This window comes from Lithobates pipiens, unplaced genomic scaffold, assembly GCF_037356315.1.
Source record: "Lithobates pipiens isolate NorthernLeopardFrog02 unplaced genomic scaffold, aLitPip1_a1.2 Scaffold_30, whole genome shotgun sequence".
NCBI lineage: Eukaryota > Metazoa > Chordata > Amphibia > Anura > Ranidae > Lithobates > Lithobates pipiens.
This window is the reverse complement of record NW_027507791.1, coordinates 127,272,787-127,299,825: the sequence shown is the minus strand read 5'-3', so window position 1 is coordinate 127,299,825 and position 27,039 is coordinate 127,272,787. Positions and strand designations below refer to the sequence as shown.

At 43.1% G+C, this 27,039-nt stretch overlaps 1 long non-coding RNA gene across 1 annotated transcript; it reads left to right on the top strand.

Moving 5' to 3' along the window:
- The first annotated feature begins 17,090 nt into the window (after positions 1–17,090).
- LOC143942123 (uncharacterized) lies at positions 17,091–25,993 on the top strand. Its single transcript, XR_013264700.1, has 2 exons — positions 17,091–17,225; positions 25,301–25,993. It is a non-coding gene; the product is annotated as an uncharacterized LOC143942123 (long non-coding RNA).
- The last annotated feature ends 1,046 nt before the right edge of the window (positions 25,994–27,039 follow it).

Here is a 27,039-nt window from a genome sequence, read left to right as displayed (position 1 = left end):
GCTGTGAACGTTAGAGCGAGAGCAATAATTCTAGCCCTAGACCTCCTCTGTAACTCAAAACATATAACCAGTAAAAAAAAATTAAATCGTCGCCTATGGGGATTTTTAAATAGCGACGTTTGGCGCCATTCCACGAGCCTGTGCAATTTTGAAGAGTGACACGTTAGGTATTGATTTACTCAGTGTAACTTCATCTTTCACATTATGCAAAAATTGGGCTAACTTTACTGTGTTTTTTTTTTTTAAGCACAAAACTGTTTTTTTTTCCAAAAAAAAGCATTCGAAAAATTGCTGCACAAATACCGTGCGAGATAAAAAGTTGCAACGACCACCATTGTATTCTCCAGGGTGTTTGCTAAAAAAAATATATGTAATGTTTTGGGATTCTATGTAATTTTCTAGCATTTACATGTAGGAGAGAAATGTCAGAATTGTCCTGGGTGCTCCAGAACGCCTGATGGTGCTCCATGCATGTTGGGCCTCTGTATGTGGCCACACTGTGTAAAAGTCTCACACATGTGGTATCGCCGTACTCGGGAGTAATAGCAGAATGTGTTTTGGGGTGTAATTTGTGGTATGCATATGCTGTGTGTGAGAAATAAACTGATAATATGACAATTTTGTGAAAAAAAAAAAAAGTAAAAAAAATCTTGATTTTTCAAAGAATTGTGGGAAAAAATGACAACTTCAAAAAACTCATCATGCCTCTTACTAAATACCTTGGAATGTCTTCTTTCCAAAAAGGGGTCATTTGGGGGGTATTTGTACTTTTCTGGCATGTTAGGGTCTCAAGAATTCAAATAGGCCGTCAGTACTTCAGGTGTGATCAATTTTCAGATATTGGCGCCATAGCTTGTGGACTCTATAACTTTCACAAAGACCAAATAATATCCACCAATTTGTACTTATTTTTACCAAAGATATGTAGTAGTATAAATTTTGGCCAAAATTTATGAAGAAAAAATTACTAATCTGCTAAATTTTATAACAGAAACAAAGAAAAATTCATTTTTTTACAGAATTTTCTGTATTTTTTCTTTTATAGCACAAAAAATAAAAAACCCAGCGGTGATTAAATACCACCAAAAGAAAGCTCCATTTGTGTGAAAAAAAGGACAAAAATTTCATATAGGTCCAGTGTTGCATGACTGAGTAATTGTCATTCAAATTGTGAGAGCACCGAAAGCTGAAAATTGGTCTGGTTATTAAGGGTGTTTAAGTGCCCAGTGGTCAAGTGGTTAATTAAATCATGCACCCTCATTGAAGAAATATAATTATATGCTCCTCATTAGTACCTATATAGTAAAGTGCAAACTAAATGTGCAAATTAGCTTCTTATTAGTACCAAGGAATGGACTAAAATATTTATGTGCAAAAATTTGCTGTGCAAATTGCTTGATTGTATCAAGAAGAAAATATGCTACACGTATTTCTTCTACTTAAAAAGTGCAAAGTGCCTGGAGTATTCTCTGTGATCAAATCCTAAAATCATAATACCACAGATTGGAGTAAATAACAATAGCCACAAAAGCTCAGTCCATTTTCACATGCATGGCTTCAAACACAGTTGCATCACGATCACACTACGACAAAAAAGGTACCACTTCTATCTTCAAAACACAGTTTCAGACACTGTTGTTCACAATCACATTTCTCATTGGCATAGAAATTAAACAGAGAAAAATTTCATTGCGCAATGATTAAAGCTCCTGTATAGTAAACACAAGCTGCTTCACTCACATAACCTGGACCGATAACAGTGCATATAAAACAATCAGCTCGTCAAAGGCGTTTCCAACACAGTCTTCTCCGCCCGCTGTGTTCACAGAGACAATACATCGAATTACGTCACTGGCTTCTCCCGACGCATTGCGTCACATGTCACGTGACTTTATCAAGGGTAGCCATGTGATTGCTCGTGATATTTATATAGATGACCAAACAGCGTTCCGGTTGCCATAGTGACTATAGTATCTCACTTGAAGCATCATGTTGTTCAGTGCTTTACCACATAATAACAACTTTTAATAATAACAAACAATAAACTTAAAACACAATTTAAAACCATTTGACATCCTTCGAATTTAAAAACTTGGTGGCAGTATAATTAAATACTACTCATTACCTGCTGCCCTCTGGTGCAATACTAATTTAATGCATAGTTCAAAAGCTGATTTAACTCAATAGCAGTAACTAGACTCACTCACTGCCTCCAACTAGTGGGCTAACACCTCAGTGTCATCCAAGCAGGTACATGTATAAACAAATAATGCAACCTAAATAGGGCTCAAGTAGACAATAATTTGTAATAAAAATATGATTATTCCTCTCCTCCACATTCTAACACATCCAACTAGATACAGTGCCTTTCGAAAGTATTCGGCCCCCTTAAACTTTTCAACCTTTTGCCACATTTCAGGCTTCAAACATAAAGATATAACATTTTTATTTTTTGTGAAGAATCACCAACAAGTGGGACACAATTGTGAAGTGAAACGAAATCTATTGGATTTTTGAAACTTTTTTAACTAATAAAAAAATGAAAAGTGGGGCGTGCAAAATTATTCGGCCCCCTTGCGTTAATACTTTGTAGAGCCACCTTTTGCTGCGATTACAGCTGCAAGTCGCTTGGGGTATGTCTCTATCAGTTTTGCACATCGAGAGACTGAAATTCTTGCCCATTCTTCCTTGCAAAACAGCTCGAGCTCAGTGAGGTTGGATGGAGAGTGTTTGTGAACAGCAGTTTTCAGCTCTTTCCACAGATTCTCGATTGGATTCAGGTCTGGACTTTGACTTGGCCATTCTAACACCTGGATACGTTTATTTGTGAACCATTCCTTTGTAGATTTTGCTGTATGTTTGGGATCATTGTCTTGTTGGAAGATAAATCTCCGTCCCAGTTTCAGGTCTTTTGCAGACTCCAACAGGTTTTCATCAAGAATTGTCCTGTATTTGGCTGCATCCATCTTCCCCTCAATTTTAACCATCTTCCCTGTCCCTGCTGAAGAAAAGCAGGCCCAAACCATGATGCTGCCACCACCATGTTTGACAGTGGGGATGGTGTTTTGAGGGTGATGAGCTGTGTTGCTTTTACGCCAAACATATTGTTTTGCATTGTGGGCAAAAAGTTCGATTTTGGTTTCATCTGACCAGAGCACCTTCTTCCACATGTTTGGTGTGTCTGCCTTGTGGCAAACTTTAGATGAGACTTTTTATGGATATCTTTGAGAAATGGCTTTCTTCTTGCCACTCTTCCATAAAGGCCAGATTTGTGCAGTGTACGACTGATTGTTGTCCTATGGACAGACTCTCCCACCTCAGCTGTAGTTCTCTGCAGTTCATCCAGAGTGATCATGGGCCTCTTGGCTGCATCTCTGATCAGTCTTCTCCTTGTCTGAGCTGAAAGTTTAGAGGGATGGCCAGGTCTTGGTAGATTTGCAGTGGTCTAATACTCCTTCCATTTCAAAATGATCGTTTGCACAGTGCTCCTTGGGATGTTTAAAGCTTGGGAAATCTTTTTGTATCCAAATCCGGCTTTAAACTTCTCCACAACAGTATTACGGACCTGCCTGGTGTGTTCCTTGGTCTTCATGATGCTCTCTGTGCTTTCAACAGAACCCTGAGACTATCACAGAGCAGGTGCATTTATACAGAGACTTGATTACACACAGGTGGATTCTATTTATCACCATCAGTCATTTAGGACAACATTGGATCATTCAGAGATCCTCGCTGAACTTCTGGAGTGAGTTTGCTGCACTGAAAGTAAAAGGGCCGAATAATTTTGCACGCACCACTTTTCAGTTTTTTATTTTCTAAAAAAGTTTAAAATATCCAATAGATTTCGTTCCACTTCACAATTGTGTCCCACTTGTTGGTGATTCTTCACAAAAAATAAAAATTTTATATCTTTATGTTAGAAGCCTGAAATGTGGCAAAAGGTTGAAAAGTTCAAGGGGGCCGAATACTTTCGCAAGGCACTGTATCAGCAAAAAAATGTTAAAATATCCTTTACATGATAAAAATGTCACCAATATTTATATTAAAACAAACCTAAAAGTCAGAGATAAAACAATGTACAGGCCTTTGGGAAAGAAAGTTGATAACTCAAATATCCATCGGGATTCGCTTCTACTGAGCTCCCTAACTTTATTGCTCCTTCTCCAATGAAGCTTATATCTTTCTATTTCCCAGAATTTTGAATGTGTTGGATCCCTGTTATAGTGGGACGCAAAATGCTGTGAAACGCTATGTTTGGGAAAACCACTCTTTATATTCTGTATGTGTTCCCTTAGACGTTTCCACATAGGACGTTCCGTATGACCTACATACTTAAAGGAGCATGTACATTGCAGCATATGCACAACCCCTTCAGTTCGGCATGATATAAAATCTTTAATATCATATTCACGATTAGTGCTGGTAGATGAAAACTTAGTACATTTTTGGCCATTAAAACCTGTGTTTTTACATGCAAAACATCTCCTGCATGGATAAAACCCTTTACCCTGAAAAAAACTTAACTCATTGTTTCTACTAGGGGGATCTGTAACATTTCGTGACACCAAATCCTTCAGGGTTGGTGCACGTCTGTATATAAACCCTGGTTTATCAGGTAATACAGATGCTAGCTGTCTGTCTACTTCCAGTAGTGCCTAATGTTTCTTAATAATAGGCTCCACTTGCTTATGTTGACTATTATAATTTATTATGAGGGGAATTTCCTGAAACTTATTAGTATCTCTCTCCTTATCTTTAATTAAATGTTCTCTTGGATTCTGGCTTCTTCTTTTGGTTCAGGGCACCCCCACTATTGCCTAATGCCCAATTCTTCTGCCCCTGTTTAACAGGGGCGTGTAATTACAATTTTTGATCAAACATTTCACAGTAGGGCTCGTTTCTGTGCTCATCAAGAGTATCTGTGAGGGGTTGCAGTGTTGTGGCACCACCACCACTGCCTAAGGCCGAATTTTTCTGCCCCTGTTTAACAGGGGTGTGTAATTACAATTTTTAATCTAATATTTCACAGTAGGGCCCGTTCCTGTGCTCAACAAGAGTATGTGTGAGGCTTTACAGTGTTGTGCCACCACCACTACCACCACCACCCCTATTTAACAGGGGCATGTAATTACAATATTTTCTATAATATTTCACAGCAGGGCTCGTTCCTGCTCTCAACAAGAGAATCTGTGAGGGTTTACAGTGTTGTGGCACCACCACCACTGCCTAAGGCCCAATTTTTCTGCCCCTGTTTAAAAGGGGCACGTAATTACAATTTTTGATCTAATATTTCACAGCAGGGCCCGTTCCTGCACTCAAGAGAATCTGTGAGGGGTTACAGTGTTGTGGCACCACCATCACTGCCTAAGACCCAATTTTTCTGCCCCTGTTTAACAGGGGAGTGCAATTACAATTTTTGATCTAATATTTCACAGCAGGACCCGTTCCTGCACCCACCAAGAGTAACTGTGAGGGCTTACAGTGTTGTGGCACCACCACCACCAAAGGTCCAATTTTTCTGCCCCCTGTTTAACAGTGGCATGAGTGGCATGGCAAGAGTAATTGTGAGGGCTTACAGTGTTCTGGTACCACCAACACCTAAGGCCCAATTTTTCGCAGAGTGTATAGGGCAGGCCATATAGTATATACAGGCGGTCCCCTATTTTCAAACATCCGACTTACAAACGACTCCTACTTACAAATGGAGGGAGACAACAGGAAGTGAGAGGAAATCTACCCCTAGAAAGGGAAATTCTCTCCTGTAAGAGTTAATATGGGAAAAAGGTGTCTCCATTGATGCTTTATCACCAATCCTTGTTTCCCTAATAACCCAAAATTTTCAAAATCCAATTGTCATTGGGACAGAAAGTGAGGTGAAATCTTCTAAACAGGGGCACAGACAGCAAAACAAATGTTACACGGGTGATAACCCTTCCCTATGTTATCCAAAAAGCTTAAAAATAGATTTTTTGTCTGGAGCTACACTTAAAAAATGTACTTGTTCCAAATTACAAACAGATTCAACTTAAGAACAAACCTACAGTCCCTATCTTGTTTGTAACCTGGGGACCGCCTGTATACTGTTGTTCAGAGTATATAGGGCCTGGGGGCCTCACGCCTTTTTTTTTGTAATTTGGGTGCTGGGTTCCCCTTAATATCCATACCAGACCCAAAGGGCCTGGTAATGGGCCCTTTGCTGTTTTTTTCAATGATTTTTATCTATATTGCAGGGACCCGACAATACATTACAGCCACAAGCAGTTTTAAATTACTTTTGTTACTTTAGAAATTTCACTTTGCTGCAGGGACTGTTCTAAACATGGGAAAAGATGCGCCAGTTTACAGGCATACTATAGTCACCCCAGGCACGATATTTAAAGGAATATTGCACTTTTATTGGTTCACTTTAAGTGTTATTAAAATCACTGCTCCCCAAAAAACTGACGTTTTTAAAACTTTTTTGTTTTGATATATGTCCCCTGGGGCAGGACCTGGGTCCCCAAACACTTTTTATGACAATAACTTGCATATTAGCCTATAAAATTAGCACTTTTGATTTTTCACGTTCAGGTCCCATAATCTTTAATGGTGTTCGTGTATTCGCACAAACTTTTTGTCAGTTCGCATGTTCTGCTGCGAACCGAACTGGGGAGTGTTCGGCTCATCCCTAGCCAAGGCATTACAAACGCTCCTGAGTCGCACGGCTCACCTGGAATCTTTCCCTGTGGCTGCTCCAGTACAACCTGTGTTGCAGGCTGTCCCTGCTGCTGATCCAGTCTCTGTGCTGTCACCCGCCTCGAGTATTACCTCTGTAAGAGGTATGTCTGGTTCCGCTCCGCTTCCCCAGCGATTTGTGGCTGATCCAGTCCAATTCAGATGGTTTCTCAACCAGGTTGAGATATACTTTGAGATGCTTCTCCAGGCGTTTCCCACAGACAGAAGCAGAGTAGGTTTTGTGATATCTTTACTTTTCTGAGAGAACCTTGGCCTGGGCAAACCCTCTATGGGAGATGCAAATTCCTGTTGTCATGAGTTACCCTAGGTTTGTGGCTTCTTTTAAAAGGGTATTTGACATTCCCGCATGCTCCGCTTCTGCTACCAAGTGCCTCATGTCCATCAAACAGAGTACGAGAACTATTGCCGATTACGCCATTCAATTCTGTACTCTGACAGCAGAGGTTGCTTGGAACAATGAGGCCCTCGTGGCTTTTTCTCATGGTCTCTCAGATACCATTAGGATGGGATAGCAGCCCGAGATATACCCACTGAGCTGGAGAAGTTGATCTCATTTGCCATCCTCATTGACTCCAGACTCAGAGAAAGACTCTCTTTTAAGGAGTGCTTGCGGAAGCCTCCTGTACATTTGTCTCCGAACTTTGCAGACCCAACCTTGCCTCCCTCAACTCCCATGCCTCCTGGTAATGAGTCGGTCAGTGAAGATGAACTCATGCACTTGGGCTTCATGCATCTCTCTGTGGATGACAGAACCCTTAGGAGGAGGGAGAGATTGTGCCTGTATTGTGGCCAGGCAGGTCACTTTTTGAAGTCTTGTCCTACCCGTCCAGGGAAAGCCCGAACCTTGAGGTCCTGTCACGGACAGACCTTAGGTGGCGTTGTTTCATCCCCAGTTATCCAGAAGGATAAGTCCCTGGTTTTGGTTACCCTTTCTTGGACTGAGTCATCCGTCGAGGTACAGGCTCTAATTGACTCAGGGGCTGCAGGCCTGTTCATTGATGTTGCCAAAGGAGAAGTAAGACTGGTGCAAACCATAGCCAGAATATAATCAGGAGGAATCACAGGAACCGGACCCGGCTCCAACTTGGAAGCGGAGGAAAACTGTCATGACAAGGCATCAGCCCTTACATTCTTAGTAACGGGTAAGAATGAGACAATGTAATTGAAACTTGACAAGAAAAGAGCCCACAGCACCCTTTTGGGAGAAAGGCATTTAGCCTCAGACAAGAATGTGAGATTCTTATGGTGAGTAAGAATGAGGGCTAAAATGATTGCCAACAGCTCTCTGCAGGGCCGCTGATAGAAATCATTGGGCCCCCTACAGCCCACCTGACAGGGCCCCCTTTAGCCCCACCCCTGGTCCCTCCTTCAGCCCCACCCCTGGTCCTGCCCCTGGTCCCTCCTTCAGCCCCAGCCCTGGCTGCTTCCCAGTGAGTTAGGACACACAGGGGTCTCAATATAAGGAGTTAAATCTCCCCCATCCACATGACATGACAGGGGGTCGCCCATTATGAGTACACTGTTCGCAGGACACACAGGGGGCCCCCCATTATATGAAGTACAGTACACCTCTTCATACATGTTCTATCACTGTGCACCTATTCACACATGTGCTGTCACTGTACACCTCTGCACACATGTTCTATCACTGTACACCTATTCACACATGTGCTGTCACTGTACACCTCTGCACACATGTTCTATCACTGTACACCTATTCACACATGTGCTGTCACTGTACACCTCTGCACACATGTTCTATCACTGTACACCTCTTCACACATGTTCTGTCACTGTACACCTCTTCACACATGTTCTGTCACTGTACACCTCTTCACACATGTTCTATCACTGTACACCTCTTCACACATGTTCTATCACTGTACACCTCTTCATACATGTTCTATCACTGTACACCTCTGCACACATCTTCTGTCACTGTACACCTCTTCACATATGTTCTATCACTGTACACCTCTGCACACATCTTCTGTCACTGTACACCTCTTCACATATGTTCTATCACTGTACACCTCTTCATACATGTTCTATCACTGTACACCTCTTCATACATGTTCTATCACTGTATACCTTATCATACATGTTCTATCACTGTACACCTCTGCACACATCTTCTGTCACTGTACACCTCTTCACATATGTTCTATCACTGTACACCTCTTCACATATGTTCTATCACTGTACACCTCTTCATACATGTTCTATCACTGTACACCTCTTCATACATGTTCTATCACTGTATACCTTATCATACATGTTCTATCACTGTACACCTCTTCACACATGTTCTATCACTGTACACCTCTTCACACATGTTCTATCACTGTACACCTCTTCACACATGTTCTATCATTGTACACCTCTTCACACATGTTCTATCACTGTACACCTCTTCACACATGCTCTGTCACTGTACACCTCTGCACACATGTTCTATCATTGTACACCTCTGCACACATGTTCTGTCACTGTACACATGTTCCATTGCTTTCCCCTCATGTACATATGTGTCATCGCTACACATGTGTTCCCTCAGTGCACCCCTCTGCCCACATGTTCCATCACAGTACACCATTGATGGTAAACAGGGTTGAGTGTACAGCTATAACAAGTGAGGCCACTGGCTCTTACCACTCTTGCTTCAGCAGACATTTAAATCTCCAGGCTGCACATTGTATTTCCTGCACAGACTGGAGGTCAGGAGGAAGCGGTGCAGCTCTGAATGACAGAGCAGCAGACCAATTGGTTTGACATCCTGCTGGGAGGCAAAAATCTGTAGATAGCAGTGTAGGAGAGGCTTCCATGGTGCTCTTCTCCTCACTGACACAAGGGACACGAGCAGAGATGTGAGTGGAATGTGAGCAAGTCACACATGCAGGCTACCTGCCGTCGGTGCTGTTAAACTGAAGTCAACCCCTGCCTTGAGTTTACTCACTGTCTGGAAAGTGTTCTCCTCCTCCTCTCCAGCCTCTGAGTGGCGCCTGCCGCTCCTCACCTCTCCGGTGGTCAGACTCATCTCGTGCTGGCTGGAGAAATATATATATATTTTTTTCTATCATTCTCTGCTCAGATTGCCCGGGCCCCCCCCTGCTGGCTGGGCCCGGTACAACAGGGCCAATTGTACTGGCTTATCAGCGGCCCTGGCTCTCTGTCACCAATCTCATAATTGCACTCTGCAGGTGACAATTTCTTGGAAAAGTAGCCACAAAGATGCATAACACTCTCAGATGTAGGCCGTTGAGACAGAAGGGCGCCAACACCAGTCTCAGAGGCATCACCCTCAAGGATAAAAAGTAACGTAGGATCAGGATGTGCCAACACAGAAGCAGAAACAAATGCAGCCTTGAGATTCTCAAAGGCCTTAATGGACTCTGGAGAACAACTCTGTGTGTTACCGTCCTTTCTGGTCATATCAGTCAGGGATTTGACCAGAGACATGAAGTTACGAATAAACTTCCGATCATAGTTGGCAAAATCCAGGAAACGCTGCAGAGGATGTAAACCAACGGGTTGGGGCAACTGTAGAACTTCCGAAAGTTTCTCTGGGTCCATCGAAAAACCAGCAGTGGAAATGACATAACCCCAAGAATTGAACCTGTTCACGATGGAACTCGCACTTCTCCAGTTTACAATAGATATTGTTCTCTCTTTCTGAAGCACACGACAGACATCTGTGTATTGGCTCTCCAGGGACTTTGGAAAATATGAGGATATCATCGAGATAAACCACCACACATAACTGCAACAAATCTTGGAGGACATCGTTACTAGATTCCTGGAAAACTGCCGGGACGTTACAAAGGCCAAAAGGCGTTATGAGGTACTCATAATGGCCTGTTCTGGTATTAAATGCAGTTTTCCACTTGTTACCCTCCTTAATCCTCACGAGATTGTATAACCCTCTCAAATCAAGCTTTGTGAAAACCGTTGCTCCCTTGAGGTGGTCAAATAACTCCATAATCAATGGAATCGGATAGGCATTCTTGATTGTGAAATGATTGATACCCCTATAATCAATACAAGGTCTCAGTTCACCACTCTTCTTCTTCACAAAGAAGAAACCAGCACCAGCAGGAGACAAGGATTTGCTGATGAAACCTTAAGAAAGTGCATCTGCAACATACTCTTCCATGGCCTTATCCTCCCAGACCGACAAAGGGTAAACTCGGCCATGACGGGGTATGGCACCAGGTTGAAGGTCAATTGCGCAATTATAAGGCTGTTGTGGAGGCAAACTACCAGCTTGACCTTTGTCAAAGACATCGCTAAAATCGCGGTACTCTGGCATTTAGGAGAGTGAAGAGGTGCACAGGACCCTGGCTACCTTCTGGAAGCATGTCTTCCACTGCATTGTGGTGACCAGGAGAGAACCTCAGCATGGAGCCAATCAAAAGAGGGGTTCTGCCTCTGTAACCAAGGATAATCAATAACCAGCTGAAACTTAGGTGAGGAAATAACTTGGAATTGGATTATATCATGGTGAAGAGCCCCTATGGTCATGGACAATGGAACTGTCTCATAAGTCATATGGGCAGGCTGAAAAGGGTCTCCCGTCAAGAGTCTCAATGGCAAGTGGAGTGTCATGCATCTGCAGCGGAATTGAGTTCTTCTATACAAAGACAGCATCAATGAACAGTTCTGCAGCCCCAGAGTTGAATAGAGCCTGTATCTCAGTGGATGACTCAGCCCAAGAAAGGGTGACCGAAACCAGGGGCTTATCCTTCTTAATAACTGGGTATGAAACAATGCCACTTAAGGTCTGTCTGTGACAGGACCTCAAAGTTCGGGCGTTCCCTGGATGGGTATGGCAAGACTTCAAAAAGTGACCTGCCTGGCCACAATAAAGGCACAATCTCTTCCCCTCCTAAAGGTTCTCTCATCCGCTAGGAGACACGTAAAATCCAAGTGCCTGGGTTCACCTTCACTGACCGACTCGTTACCAGGAGGCATGGGAGGTGAGGGAGGCATCAGTGGGACTGTAAACCTCGGAGACAAATGTACAGGAGGCTTCCGCAAGCGCTCCTTAAAGGAGAGTCTTTCTCTGAGTCTGGAGTGAATGAAAATGGCAAATGTGATTAACTTCTACAGCTCAGTGTGTATATTTGGGCTGCTATCTCATCCTGGATGGTATCCGAGAGACCACGAGAAAAAGCAAACAAGATATTTGGGGGGCACACCCTAAAAAAAATGCATAAAGATGGTGCTGCTATAAGACCATACAACAGAACAAAAATATTACAGCGCACACATGCAAAACTAACATTTGCCTCCAGCAAGGCTTTTTAAAAACACCTAGACATTTTCAAAAAACAATTAAAAAAAATATGGGGATTTGGTCACACCATATTGCTATATGGTGCTTAAGCCCACTTACTGCAACAAAATAACCCATGATTAGTGGGTCCTACACTATCCATAGATTGGGAGATCCTGGTTCTCTGAACCATGGGAGCTATATTCCTCTATATGGGAGAACATGAGGTCTCCACCATGATACAGGTGGTCACTAATGAGAGATACTTACTGAAGGAGTGGGGTGCTCCACCCAAAAGGTTTTGGTCAGAATCCATACAATAAACAAGATATTTGGGGGGCACACCCTAAAAAAATGCATAAAGATGGTGCTGCCATAAGACCATACAACAGAACAAAAATATTACAGCGCACACATGCAAAACTAACATTTACCTCCAGCAAGGCTTTTTTAAAAACACCTAGACATTTTCAAAAAACATTATAAAAAAAATGGGGATTTGGTCACACCATATTGCTATATGGTTCTTAAGCCCACTTACTGCGACAAAGTACCCCATGATTAGTGGATCCTACACTATCCATAGATTGGGAGATCCTGCTTCTCTGAACCATGGGAGCTATATATATATATATATATATATATATATATATATATATATATATATATATATACATACTTCTGTCTCGGCCTGATTTGATGGTTTCTGACAGTAGATAGGGGGGGGAAACACCGCGCTGTATTAGAATAAAGGTGAGAAACACCACGCTATATTAGAATAAGAAAAAACAGCTGCTAACACTTCGAACAAACAAAGCCCAAAAATATAAACAACAAAATAGTGTAGCGCTAATTTAAATCATGATATCTTCACTAGGGAAAATATCCAAATGTGAATAATCATAAGTGCTAAAAAAACAGGAAATAAAATCCTCTATAATGTGATTAATACACATAAAATGGAGAACACGTGAAATATCCAGTGAAAACAATCATAAATAAAAAGCAGAGAATAAAGTCCTCTATAATGTGACTAATACAGGTCAGGTAAAATAGGAGACAATCTTCAAATGCAGTAGACATTTCACTGATCAGATGTGGCAAGGTGTATCAACTTGTCTGAAGTTCTAAAAAGTAGATGGAATACTCTTACCAGATGAGGTGGACTCCCCAGTCTTACGACAGTAGAGTCAGGAACGCTTGGGGTCTACACATGAGACCAGATGGTAGATTGGAAGTAGTCAAACCGGATTCCCAGGAGACTCAAAATGGTGGAGCAGCCATAGTGGGCGTCTTTAAGTACAGTTAAATCACACTTGTTTAATAATAAAAGTAAAAAGAACAAACGTAGTCAAAACATCAGCCAAAGTTCTGTAACCGGAACGGATAGTCAGTCAAGCCAGAAGTCAGGGATCAATGTAGTGAAACAGCAAGCAGGATCTGGAGCCAGAAGGGATGTCAGCAAAGCAAGTCATGAACAGGATTTCAGAAGATTTCTGTGATGTTGACCAAGGCGAAGGCAGAGCTCCTCTAGACTGGACGACTTAAGTAGGACTGATGAGCAGCTGAGTAACTGTGGAGAGATAGGAGCTGGCAATTAGCTGACAGCTGAGCAGCCAGCTCAGAGAAGGAAGGGCTGAGCTCAGCTCTGACACAGCCATGCCTCCCGTCTGAACATCAGCCGATAGGAGGAATAGCCTGTGGCATAATTTGTGGTGCTGTTGTAAGCATGCACAGTAGTAGTGATATGCTTGCTCCAGTGCTGCTTCTGTTCTGAATTAAGAGTCTCAAGCATATCCAGGAGTGTTTACTTGAATCTCTCCAGTTGAGGGTCCCCCTAAGGATGATATGGAGTGGTTCTAGACATCTTGATGTCCAACAGGTCTAAAAGTCTCTTGATAAGGCTGCCCTCAAAGTTTCCCCCTTGATCAGAGTGGATACGTTGGGACAGACCATAGTGCACAAAGAATTTCTCCACTAAAATCTTGGCCACCATGGATGCCTCTGGGTACTTTGTGGGAAATACCTGGGCATACCAAGTGAAGTGGTCAGTAACTACCAGGATATTTCCCTGTCCACTCAGATCAGGCTCCAAGCACAGAAAGTCAATCCACACCAGCTCCATTGGCTCTGAAGATGACATACATTGAATGCAGTAGTGTATACAATATGATCAGGGAACTCTTGCTTGCCCTTGGTGGGCGAGGACAGACCACTGCCAGTGTGTCGAAAGTCTCTGCTTTTCCAGCTATGGAGGGGTCAAAAGTCAGTTTGACTGGCAGATAGCTGTCATAGGGGAAGTTCTGTATCCCAATGCCCCATATCTCTAACTCCTCCAACTTCTGCAGTGGCAGATGCTTTAGGTGCCTATCATCGAAGTCTCTGTAGAAAAGGGTTACTTGAGCTCCAGAATCCAGCAGGGCTTTGGTGTAGATTCCCTTTACTTAGATGGAAAATGACAGGAGAAGATCACACTAGCTTGGTAGGGAGCTTGTACGAAGTGATACCCTTGGCCTGTTCTGTGGCCTGTATTCGTGCTCCTTTCTGGGGGGAATTCTGAATCAGCTTGAGTCTCTTTTGAGTTCTAGGGTTTCGGAGTGCACTGACTGGCGGCATGTGTCATAGAGAGCGGGGCACTGGGTCATTCAGAAACAACCATGGGAGCCCTCTAAAGGCCCATACACACGATCAGACTTTTTGACAACAAACATGCAAATTAGCTGTTTTGGAGCAACATCCTACCGTGTGTACGCTCCATCGGACAAACTTTTTTGGTTTTCATCAGACTTTTGTTGGCTGTGCGAACGGACAAACTTTCTGGCAACAAAAGTCTGATGGAGCAAAGTCTGATCGTGTGTACAGAAAACCATAGGACTTTTGTACAAAGTACAAACAGGCATGCTCAGAACCAATGCAAAAGATCAGACAACAATACAGAAGTTGACCAAAGGTGGCGGTAAAGAGCAGAAAAACCACGTGATTTGGTGAAAGTTGGCTGAAAAAGTCCTGCTGTGTGTATGCAATACAAGTTCAGGGCCGACGCCCTTTGTACAAAAATCCAAGGGAAAGTTTGTACAAAGTCCTATCGTGTGTATGAGGCTTTAGAGGGTTTGGACTCCCGTCATGGTCTCCTCACAACTTTACTTTTGGAGCTAGCTACTGTAGATGGGCACACAGTTGGCTCCTTCACCAGGGCCCTCTGAAGTTTCCCGCCGGTTTTTGGCGCTGGGCTTCAGGCTTCACTGGGCTTGGACACACCTGTCGATAATGTCCCACTCCTCCGCAGTTGAAGAAAATTCTTTGACTTGCTGGCTTGTCTACCTGAACAACCCTAGAGCTTGAGGACTTCTTGGACTCCAAAACTTCACCACTAGGTAGAACATTGGGCTTTGCGGTCAGCAGGGCCATCATCTTTATCAGCTGTGCCACCTGAGTCTTAAGAAGCTGGACCTCATGGTTGCCATCAGCTGCACTGGCCACTCTGACCCCGACAACAGATTCCAACCTCTGTTTCTTCTTTTTGTTCTCTTGCATTGCCTCCTCCTCCCGCACAATCCGGATCAAATCTGGATACTTCAAGTTACCACCATCTTGCCAGGTTCTCAGGAGGCTGGAGATGGGGTTCAAAGGCTGGGTACCCCTCAAGACTTGTTGTGTCTGGACATCATCCACGTTCCAGGGATCCAAACCCTTCTTTAGCAAGATTTGGTGCATGATCTTGTCCAGGCGCCTCATGTAGTCAGATAGCTTTTCTCCCTCGTCTTGGTAGGTACGCTCCAACTGGTACATGAGATCAATAGCCTTCTCTATGTGGCTAAACACATCCTGCTGGATATTCAGGTAGTCCTGGGCAACAAAATCTTGCTTGCTGAGCTTCAGATTGCAGGTAGCTTCTGAAGCAGGACCTCTTAAACGCTCTGTAATTCTCTGCTTCTTGTGGGTCTGAGGAATGTCCCATTAATCCAGGACTTGTGTGGCCTGGTCCAGTCAAAGTTGTTCTCTCCTGTAGATACGGGTTATCTTCCAGAAAAGTCCCTGAGTTTCCGATACCCAGTTCCAGGGTATGTTTGAGTGTCCTTCTGGCATCTTGACACAAATGGGGGTTATTTACTAAAGGAAAATCCACTTTGCACTGCAAGTGCACTTGAAAGTGCACTGAAAGTGCATTTGGAAGTAAAGTCGCTGTAGATCCGGGGGGGGGGGCATGCAAGGAAAATAAAAAACAGCATTTTAGCTTGCACATGATTGGATGATAAAATCAGCAGAGCTTCCACTCATTTCAGATCTACCCCTTAGATTTAGAGCGACTGCACTTCCAAGTGCACTTGCAGTGCAAAGTGGATTTGTCTTTCGTAAATAACCCCCACAGTCTCCCAGGGCAGCAAAGAACTCCAGCCCAATCGCACCCAGGGGTACCGTGCAAAAGGAACTTTCCTCTGTAGCCTCAGCTTGGCTGGAACTTGCTGAACATATGATACCTCTCCCTGCTGCTAATCACTGTCAATATCGATGACTGCAAGAGTCACATGGGGCAGCAGCATCCAATGGGATACCTTCCCAAGTAACCCAGGAAACCATAGAGGTTCCCAGTTCCTCTTGACTTTCCCTACAACTTCAATGCCACTGCGGTCGAGTGACACCTGACGTTGGAGAAAATAGACTGCACCTGCCCAAAACCCTAACAAACAGTAAGAAAAATATTTATAAAATGTATGCAATAGACATAAGTCACAAAGGTAACATATCAGGATAAAGATCTTTATTTTGAAAGTGACAGTTATTTACAGCTCAGGCCAATGAGATCTGAAAATTACAGTCACGTGGTTAAAGTAAAGCTTTGTGAATTGATCCCGTTGTAGAAAAAAACTAAAAACTGTGAAATCTTTTTTTTTTACTGCCTAATGAAAAGCAGCAATTGTGCACTTCAACCAGCAAGGGGCAGGCTAACACAAAACATTAATAGAGCCCATGGCTAGAGAGAAGAATGTGATAAATGCCATTGACATTCATGTCTGCATAACCAGCCAATTAGCTCCACCACTGACTGTGCTCATGTTTGAAAAACAACAGAATTTCAGATAAATTCATAAAGTGTTCTTCACGGGGGTTCTTGGTTCAAATCCTGGCCAGGACACGGGGCTTGCATGTTCTTCCTGTGCTTATGTTAGTTTCTTCCAGGTACTTTAGTTTCCTCCAACACGCCAAAGACTTGCTGGTAAGTTAGTTTTACTCTGTCTAAATTGGCCCTAGTCAGTGTGTATGCATGTGAGATGGGGCTGGGACAAATAAGAACGTACAGTATTTAAAATGTGTTAGCTCTATATAAATGCCTGTAATAAATATTCCAGTGTTTGGGAAACTCTGGGTAGGTAAATCCCCTAAGAGTTTATATACAGTATCTCACAAAAGTGAGTGGATCCCTCACATTTTTGTAATTATTTTATTCTATCTTTTCATGTGACAACACTGACGAAATGACACTTTGCTACAATTTAACGTAGTGAGTGTACAGCTTGTATAACGGTGTAAATTTGTTGTCCCCTAAAAATAACTCAACACACAGCCATTAATGTCTAAACCGCTGGCAACAAAAGTGAGTACACCCCTAAGTGAAAATGTCCAAATTGGGCCCAGTTATTGTCATGTGACTCATTACTCATCTTACAAGGTCTCAGGTGTGAATGGGGAGCAGGTGTGTTAAATTTGGTGTTGTTGCTCTCACGCTCTCATACTGGTCACTGTAAGTTCAACATGGCACCTAAATGGCAAAGATCTCTCTGAGGATCTGAAAAAAAGAATTGTTGCGCTACATAAAGATGGCCTAAGCTATAAGAAGATTGCCAGTATCCTGTAACTGAGCTGCAGCATGGTGGCCAAGACCATACAGCGGTTTAACAGGACAGGTTCCACTCAGAACAGATCTCACCATGGTCAACCAAAGAAGTTGAGTGCATGTACTCAGCGTCATATCCGGTTTTGAAGCAAATGTGATTTGCAGGCAGGGACCACAGGCCTCTTTGGTGTAGAAAAGTTCTAGAGCTCAGCTGTCCTATCTGTGGCTACTGCTCCTAGTACCACCTCTTCAGGCACTGCCAGCCCTCCAGGCTGCAGCTGCCCCTTTCTCCTGCCCATTCAACCACAATCCTCCTGACTGACTCTGCATCCATCCTAAACTGCTCTTACCCAGTCCTCTCAGGTTTGCCTCTTAGTCCTCTCAACTGTGTCTCACTCACAAGCCCTCCTGGCTGTCTTCCTCCCTGGAGATTTGCCTGGCAGTGTCCTCCTGCTGTGCTTCTCCTGCTCCCATGCCTCCTGGTCAGGATCCCCCTGTGTGTCTTGAAGAGGGGTCCCTTCCGCACCCAAGCCCAGGCCCAAGTTTACCCCCCACACTTGGGGGTTTCTCTTAAAGGCCTTCAAGAGCAAACACTCCATAGCCAGCTTCCACCCAAACTCCACTCCTCCCCAGCTGGGCTGAGGGGGCTTGTCCCCTGCCAACCCATCTGTTGGGGATGGGTCAGGGCCCTCAGGATACTCCAGGCAGCTCCTCCTCCCCTCCCCTCCCATTCTTTTTTTTTAAATCAAATAAGTTTTTATTGTAAAACACTTATGGTACAAACCAAACATAGGAGTAAAGTACAGTCTTACAATAGCATTGGTTTTTACATCCAAAAGTATACAGGAGATATAAAAATACAAATAGGTTCGGTTTGAAAACTGTTGAGACATGGAAAATATCAATAAAACCAAAAAATAAAGAAGAAAGGAGGTAAGAAGAAGGAACCAAAAGTAAAAACAAAAGTAACGTTCTCTCATAGACCACTCCGCATCAGGAAACAGCCGCATAGGTACCTTACATATATACTACGGCCCACAGCCCATCACACAGTCCCACTGGTGTCTCCCTACACCCCGTACAATTACCGGATAAGGGAGAGACATAGATTTAGACCCATCCTGGAAACATGACCATCTATGTACCTCCATATACCGGTCCTAGGACCTTCAGTTAACCCTGTAAAAGTCTGTCCTGTATAAGTTGGTGGGGAGCTAGTCCCGGGACCTCAAGCCACCCCCCCCACATGGCATTAAATTTGTGCGGTGCGTTTCTGTGTTGGTATGTTATCTTTTCTCTGATCAGCATCTGGTTCACCTGTTCTATCCATTGCTGCCTGGTGGGAATCCCCTCCCATTCTTCTGGAAGTTTCTAGTAAGTGTGAGAAGTTGGGGCGAGGGGGTCTCAGTGATGCCACCTGTGAGTCACCCAGCCTTCCCTGGACCTCTGCTCAACCCAGGATAAAAAAACATGAAGCCTGAACAAATTTACCTACACTAAAACAAAAATATAAACTATAGCACTCTAACAATGCTAGGGGGTGCTACAGGAAAATGTCATATGCACAACTACTGCTAATGTTTAGGAACTTGCACCACGAGGTGTCCACAATGTGTCTTCACCTGGTAACAGTTTCCTTAGTACTGCCTTAAGCCATTTACTTTCAATATGTTTTTATTTACAATGCGAAGTAAGACAACAAGATGATATCACAAAAAGTACAGTCAGTAAACATCAAAATTCTAAAAGATGTGACTTCCAACATAATCATCAGCTAGGTCCTCTGACAGTGAAATTGGGAGTGCAATTTCTCAAAGTTGTAAGTTAAATATAAACTGTATATAACAAAAATATTGATGGACTGCACATTATTTAGCAACCTAGAAGAGTATGGTGCTTCATCGACCAGGATTTGAAGTATGCCCCACACTCTGCTAGGCCCACTTACACCTCACCCAGGGAGCCATTTATGCCCATATTGTCAGGGGCAATAATAGTGCAGGGAACAGAGCAGGGGGAAGGGGAAGGAGAAAAAAAAAGGCGGGGGGGGGGAATTCCCCTACGCCCTTCTGCCGTGAGTATCAACCTCATGAAATTGCGCCTGATATTTTGTAAGTTATAAGATTGTCTTGTTGGACAGTAAATATAGAGAAGAAAAAGAAAAAACAGAAAGGAAGGAAAAGAGAAGAAAGAAGAAGAGGAAAAGAAAAAAAGAAGAGGGAAAGGGAGGGTCAACCAGTGGCAAATCACAAGGGAGAGACATATTTGATCCACGGGTCCCATATCATATCGAATTTCTTGGAATTATTACGGAGGGTCCAGGTGAGTCTATCATTACCATGATCCAGTTAAGCTTAATTTTCACAGAGTCAAGAGGAACCATCGACTGCTTCCAATATCTAGCTATAGTTATCCTAGCAGCCAAAATTATATATATTATCAGTTTTGAGGATTTCTTAGGAACCCCATCAGGGAGTTTTTGAAAAAGCGAAATTTCCGGGGCTCTACGAATATTAACCCTAGTAACTGTGTATATGAGATTAAATATACGAATCCAAAATCTAGTTATCGTTGGGCATTGCCACCAAATGTGGTACATTATACCCACCTGGCCACACCGTCTAAAGCACATGGGAGATGCAGATGGATGCATCTTAGCGATCCTGGTTGGTACTAAATACCATCGCAGTAGGGTTTTATAATTTGCCTCAATCAGTGTTGTATTAATGGATACTTTAGATAAAGCATAAGCTACAGTGGTGTGAAAAAGTGTTTGCCCCCTTCCTCATTTCCTGTTCCTTTGCATGTTTGTCACACTTAAGTGTTTCGGAACATCAAACCAATTTAAACAATAGTCAAGGACAACACAAGTAAACACAAAATGCAATTTGTAAATGAAGGTGTTTATTATTAAAGGTGAAAAAAAATCCAAACCATCATGGCCCTGTGTGAAAAAGTGATTGCCCCCCTTGTTAAAACATACTATAACTGTGGTTGTCCACACCTGAGTTCAATTTCTCTAGCCACACCCAGGCCTGATTATTGCCACACCTGTTCACAATCAAGGCATCACTTAAATAGGAGCTGCTTGACACAGTAAGGTCCACCAGAAGATCCTTAAAAGCTACACATCATGCCGAGACCCAAAGAAATTCAGGAACAATTGAGAAAGAAAGTAATTGAGATCTATCAGTCTGGAAAGGGTTATAAAGCCATTTCCAAAGCTTTGGGAATCCAGCGAACCACAGTGAGAGCCATTATCCACAAATGGCGAAGACATGGAACAGTGGTGAACCTTCCCAGGAGTGGCCGGCCGCCCAAAATTACCCCAAGAGCGCAGCGACGACTCATCCAAGAGGTCACAAGAGACCCCACAACAACGTCCAAGGAACTGCAGGCCTCACTTGCCTCAGTTAAGGTCAGCGTTCATGCCTCCACCATCAGGAAAAGACTGGGCAAAAATGGCCTGCATGGCAGAGTTCCAAGGAGAAAACCACTGCTGAGCAAAAAGAACATCAAAGCTCGTCTCAATTTCTCCACAACACATCTTGATGATCCCCAAGACTTTTGGGACAACATTCTGTGGACCGATGAGACAAAAGTGGAACTCTTTGGAAGGTGTGTGTCCAAGTATATCTGGCGTAGAAGGAACACTGCATTTCATAAAAGGAACATTATACCAACAGTAAAATATGGTGGTGGTAGTGTGATGGTCTGGGGCCGTTTTGCTGCTTCAGGACCTGGAAGACTTGCCGTGATAAAAGGAACTATGAATTCTGCTGTCTACCAAGAGATCCTGAAGGAGAATGTCCGACCATCTGTTCGTGTACTCAAGCTGAAACGAACTTGGGTTCTGCAGCAGGACAATGATCCTAAACACACCAGCAAGTCCACCTCCGAATGGCTGAAGAAAAACAAAATGAAGACTTTGGAGTGGCCTAGCCAAAGTCCTGACCTGAATCCTATTGAGATGTTGTGGTATGACCTTAAAAAGGCTGTTCATGCTCGAAAACTCTCTAATGTAACTGAATTAGGACAATTCTGCAAAGATGAGTGGGCCAAAATTCCTCCAGGACGCTGTAAAAGACTCATTGCACGTTATCGCAAACGCTTGGTTGCAGTTGTTGCTGCTAAGGGTGGCCCAACCAGTTATTAGGTTTAGGGGGCAATCACTTTTTCACACAGGGCCATGATGGTTTGGATTTTTTTTCACCTTTAATAATAAACACCTTCATTTACAAATTGCATTTTGTGTTTACTTGTGTTGTCCTTGACTATTGTTTAAATTGGTTTGATGTTCCGAAACACTTAAGTGTGACAAACATGCAAAGGAACAGGAAATGAGGAAGGGGGCAAACACTTTTTCACACCACTGTATGTCTTGCCAGTCGGACAGGTCAAAAGTAGTGTTCAAGTCCCGTTCCCAATGGGTCATATAGGGGAGTTTAGTAGTTGGATCCGTAATAGCGGCATAAATAGTAGATATGTATCCCCGTAATAGGTCCTTTGATTGGCAAGATAACTCAAAGCCTTAAGCCATTTAAAGCCAAAGATGGATTGAAATTAGTCCGGTTCAGCAGGATTTCAATCCATGTATAGCCCTCTCTGTTTAACAGATGCCAGTCATCAGACCAGTTTCTGTCAAATGGCAGAATAGGGATCTGAAGAAACAGCGGATGCTGTGAAACGTGTCATCACATTGGCTGCTCTAATTATGTCACTTCCGGTCCTCTTTGTTTGTGTCCCAGGCTGGAATGCACTTCCGGTTCCGGTTTCCGTTCGTTGCATAGTACGCTTGGATAATGTACCTCCCAGTCTTCCGGATTACATCAGCGGTTACACCGCTACATCGCTACTCCAGCACCTTATTGTTCATCCCATCTGGACCCTGCCACCTTTTACCATATTAACAGCACCTTGGACCACTGAATGACTTTTCCTCTTGGACCCTGCACTATATGCCTGCATGTACTCTCTTCTTGCGAATAGCCATTTGACTTGTTTTTAATTTTATTAAATAGATACTATAATACTGCACTGAGTCTGGTGCACCTGGTCTTGTTGTTGTAAAACCAGCATTTAGTCAGTGCGCAAAGCCAATGGGCTGCAGCGCTGATCAGTGTATTCTTACGGCAGAGGAGTCCTGCTGTCAGACTACAAGGACACAACAGGGAGGATGGGGAAATCAGTTCAGCCGGCTGAACGGAAAAAAAAAAACTGAGCCCGATATAGATTTAAATCAGAGCATTGCCCTGCACTACCCAGCCATCTCACAATACAATGTAGACCCTTCTCTATTTATTGTTGTGGTGCCTTGAGTGCATTGCAGTGCTCTGTCTATTAAGACAAAAGAAGACTTATTTCACACAAATTGTGGCCAAAAAACGTTCACGATCCCTTCCTTTATTCTCCTGCTGCCAACATTTTAAAGCCCAGATACCACTTAAATTATAGTCCTTTTTTATAGCATGAATAACTATGTGAGGCATTTACTAACACTTAACACTAACATTGCAGGGATTTTAACAAACTTTGATGCAGAGTCCTACCTTTTGTTATGCTGAAGAACTAGCTGTTTCTTTGTCTGTTTATCATTATCAACTAGCTGTTGCACCTGCAGGGCTCTAATGAGGAAACTGCAGGGTCTGCATCTCATTGGATGTGATTTACCTTTGAGTGTATCACACCAAAAATAAATTTTTTGTTTCAGGGGATACTCAAAATCAAAAAGGTAATTTTTAATAACATTCAATTACAGTATGACTTGTGACGCACTTGTATATGCTATATTATTTTATTTGCAATTTTTTTCCCACAAATGTGGAGTTATCCTTTAATGCTGAAAAGAGGTAGTATATTTAATTGCTTAAGGGAATTTTTTTTTTCTTCAGATGAAAAATTGAAAACGCAAAAAGCACAATTTATAACATTTTAAAAATTTTTAACATGTTTTTAGATTGAAAATGCCCAAGATACAATCAAGGATCTACATACAGTAGATCTAGTTTACTCTTAGCCCTTGTACACACGATCGGAGATTCCGACGACCAAATCCGTCGGAGTTATTCCGACGGATTAATTCCGGACCAGGTCCGGAAGTGATGTTGCATACACACGGTCGGACCAAGTTGTCGGAATTTCCGGTTGCCAAGAACACGGTGACATAAGCGTACGGCGGGCCTACAAAAGGGAAGTTCAGCACCACGTCCGGCACCCTTTGGGCTGCTTCCGCTGATCTCGTGTGTATCGCGTGTTAGTAGAAGCTTGGTAAGAGACCATTCGTTCTTTTCAGATTTGTGATTCAGATCGCTACTGCTCTTCAGTTTGTGCTTGTCTTTGCGTATCTGATAATCAGTGCGTGCAGTCAGTAAGTATTTGTTTCTCATTGTGGACTATATCTTGGTATAGTACGCTTTGATTTGCATTTCTTATTGTCTGCTTGCTTCTGCTATTCAGTTCGTTCTTTCAGGCATTGCTGTTTTTCGGTGCTTTCTGTTGTCCGTTCTGACGAGCCGACCGTTTTGAAACCATGTTTCGTCAACGTACTCGTCGTAGAGTTTGTGCTGTGCAGGGGCTTCGTGTTGGGGTTGTTACTTTGACACAAGCCCGGTCCATGAACAGGGAGGGGAGGCGTTTGTGGACCAAGAATTGGTTGCGCCAGCCTGACCAGTTCTCGCACATGCCTTTGCTCCGTGAGATCCGGGAGAATAACCCTGATGATTTCAGGAATTATCTCCGGATGACGGACCCCGTTTTTCACAGTCTGCTGGCTTTGCTGACCCCTTATATCACCAGGCAGGATACCTGCATGCGGCAAGCCATCACTCTGGAGCAGAGGCTCATCGCCACGTTGCGCTACTTGGCGACAGGGAGAAGCCTTCAGGACCTCAAGTTCTCTACAGGCTCTGAGGATCATTATTCCAGAGACCTGTTCTGCCATCATTCATGTCTTGCAGAAGGACTATATGAAGTTAAGTTTTCTTCTTTAACATCACATTCTATGTATTTAATGATTGCTAATGTCTTGCATTTCTTTCCTCCTTCCCTAATTACCCTCATTGCAATATGCTCTAATTCATATACTCTGCCCCTTTGTCCTCAGGCATATTTGCCTCACTAACTTCCCCACCATGCTCTTCTTGGCCCATAAAACTATAGTCTAGTCACTTACCAATGTCTTTTGTCAGCTCCAGTATTGCTTTCCCCTAAACACCCCCTAAAATCTCCACAAATGTGATGTGTGTGCATCAATTCATGCAGAGTGCTTCTTTTTTTTTTTGTGTTGTGCTAAACTCATGTCGTGGGTGATGACTCTCATAAGGGGACCTTATACTTTAGGCTTTAAATACTCAGTTCCCAAAATGTTATACTAATCTTCGCCAAAAATGTTGGTGTCTAATCTGCTTGCAATGTTGATTATTTAAATTACTAATTTTGGTTCTTGTTTCACTCCACAGTGTCCTTCAACGCCACAGGAATGGCAGACTGTGGCCTCCCACTTTGCCAGTCGTTGGAACTTTCCCAATTGTGGAGGAGCAATAGATGGGAAGCACGTCCGCATCGTCCCACCACCCAAGTCGGGGTCGTACTATTATAATTATAAGGGGTTTCATAGTATCGTGATGTTGGCGGTGGTGTCTGCGACATGAGTTTTTGTATGTGGACGTTGGGCAAAATGGGCTTGCCACCCCCAGAGGAGAATCAGGAAGGACTCCCATTCGTCTTAGTCGCGGATGAGGCGTTTGCCCTGGCGAACCATCTGATGCGGCCTTTCCCGATGAGGACCCTCACCCCAGACCAGAGGATTTTTCATTTCCGTCTGTCCAGAGCCCGAAGAGTGGTGGAGAACACCTTTGGTATACTGGCCAGCCGGTTCCACCTTTTTCTTACGCCTATCCACATGGCGGAATACAAACTGAATCACATAGTGCTGGCGTGCTGTGTTCTTCACAATTTTCTTAAAAAAGTTTCTGTGAACTATGCGGTCTCAGTTGGCCAACAAGAAGCAGACTTGCTTGAAAATGATGATAACCTCACGGGCCTTGAACCTGCTCATCCTGGCTTGCCCCCCCCCCCCCCTAAGCGCCCGTGAGGTTAGAACCCAATACTTGTCTGAGAGGCATTTTCAAAATAAATTTTTCTTTGAAACATCTTCATTTACTGCTTGGCTTGCTTTTAGGTGTCTCCTAGGTAAATTTAGGTTTTTTCTTGTTGTGCCTTTTTCACCAACAGTGCAAACCCAAGTTCAGAGCGAGATGAGGGGACAACCTCTTCTTCAGATAATCTTATTATGTTGTGGGTCTGCTGCACACACACACCTTGTTTTTGGTAACTAATGTATGTAGTGCATTACTGACCAAAATCGTGCTAATTTTCAGCACCATGGCAGGAAAATGGCATGATTGTCCAAATTAACACATCACTGTGGGTGTTTTTTACTAAAGGCACATCCACTATGCACTACAAGTGCACTGCAAAAGTACACCTGAAACTGCACTTGGAGTGCAAAGTGGAGTTTCCTTTAGTAAATAACACCCATTCTCACCGCAATCTAAAATTTAACTCCAAATACATCTTTGGCGCAATGAAAAAGGAAGCCACACATTGATGATAATTTAACTTTTTAATCCAAGCACATTCACATGTGCGTTTAGAAAAGGTTTTTACAACAAACCAAGAAATTGTGTGTATCAAAAACAGTCTTTCAGCTAATTTTTGTGCACTTGTTGTTTTTGTGTAAACAGGCATGTATCAAAGCTTAACATACAGAACACAGGAACTTACAAAGTTCAACTTTGAAAAGTGAAGACAATATCAGACATGAGTATGTACAAACTGGGCTGATATTGCCTTCATCACATGGGGTGTCACCCCTGGAAAATCCAAATTTGGAAGATGCACACAGTGTGTCAACATGTGCTATCTCCCATCAAGGGGGATCAATGTATATGTTTTGGGACTGCAACCCCTTCATCTCAGCCACTTTACACAAAACACGTACATTGATCCCCCATGATGGGAGATAGCGCATGTTTACACACTCTGTGCATCTTCCAAATTTGGATTTTTTAAAAATAGAAAAGTTGTGGTTTAAAATACAAAAAATAAAACCCTAGCTAGTTTGGGCTGTTTCACACTCTCCCCAAAACATCAATGATGTTCTTCATTTTATTTTTAACATCATTGATGTTTTGCT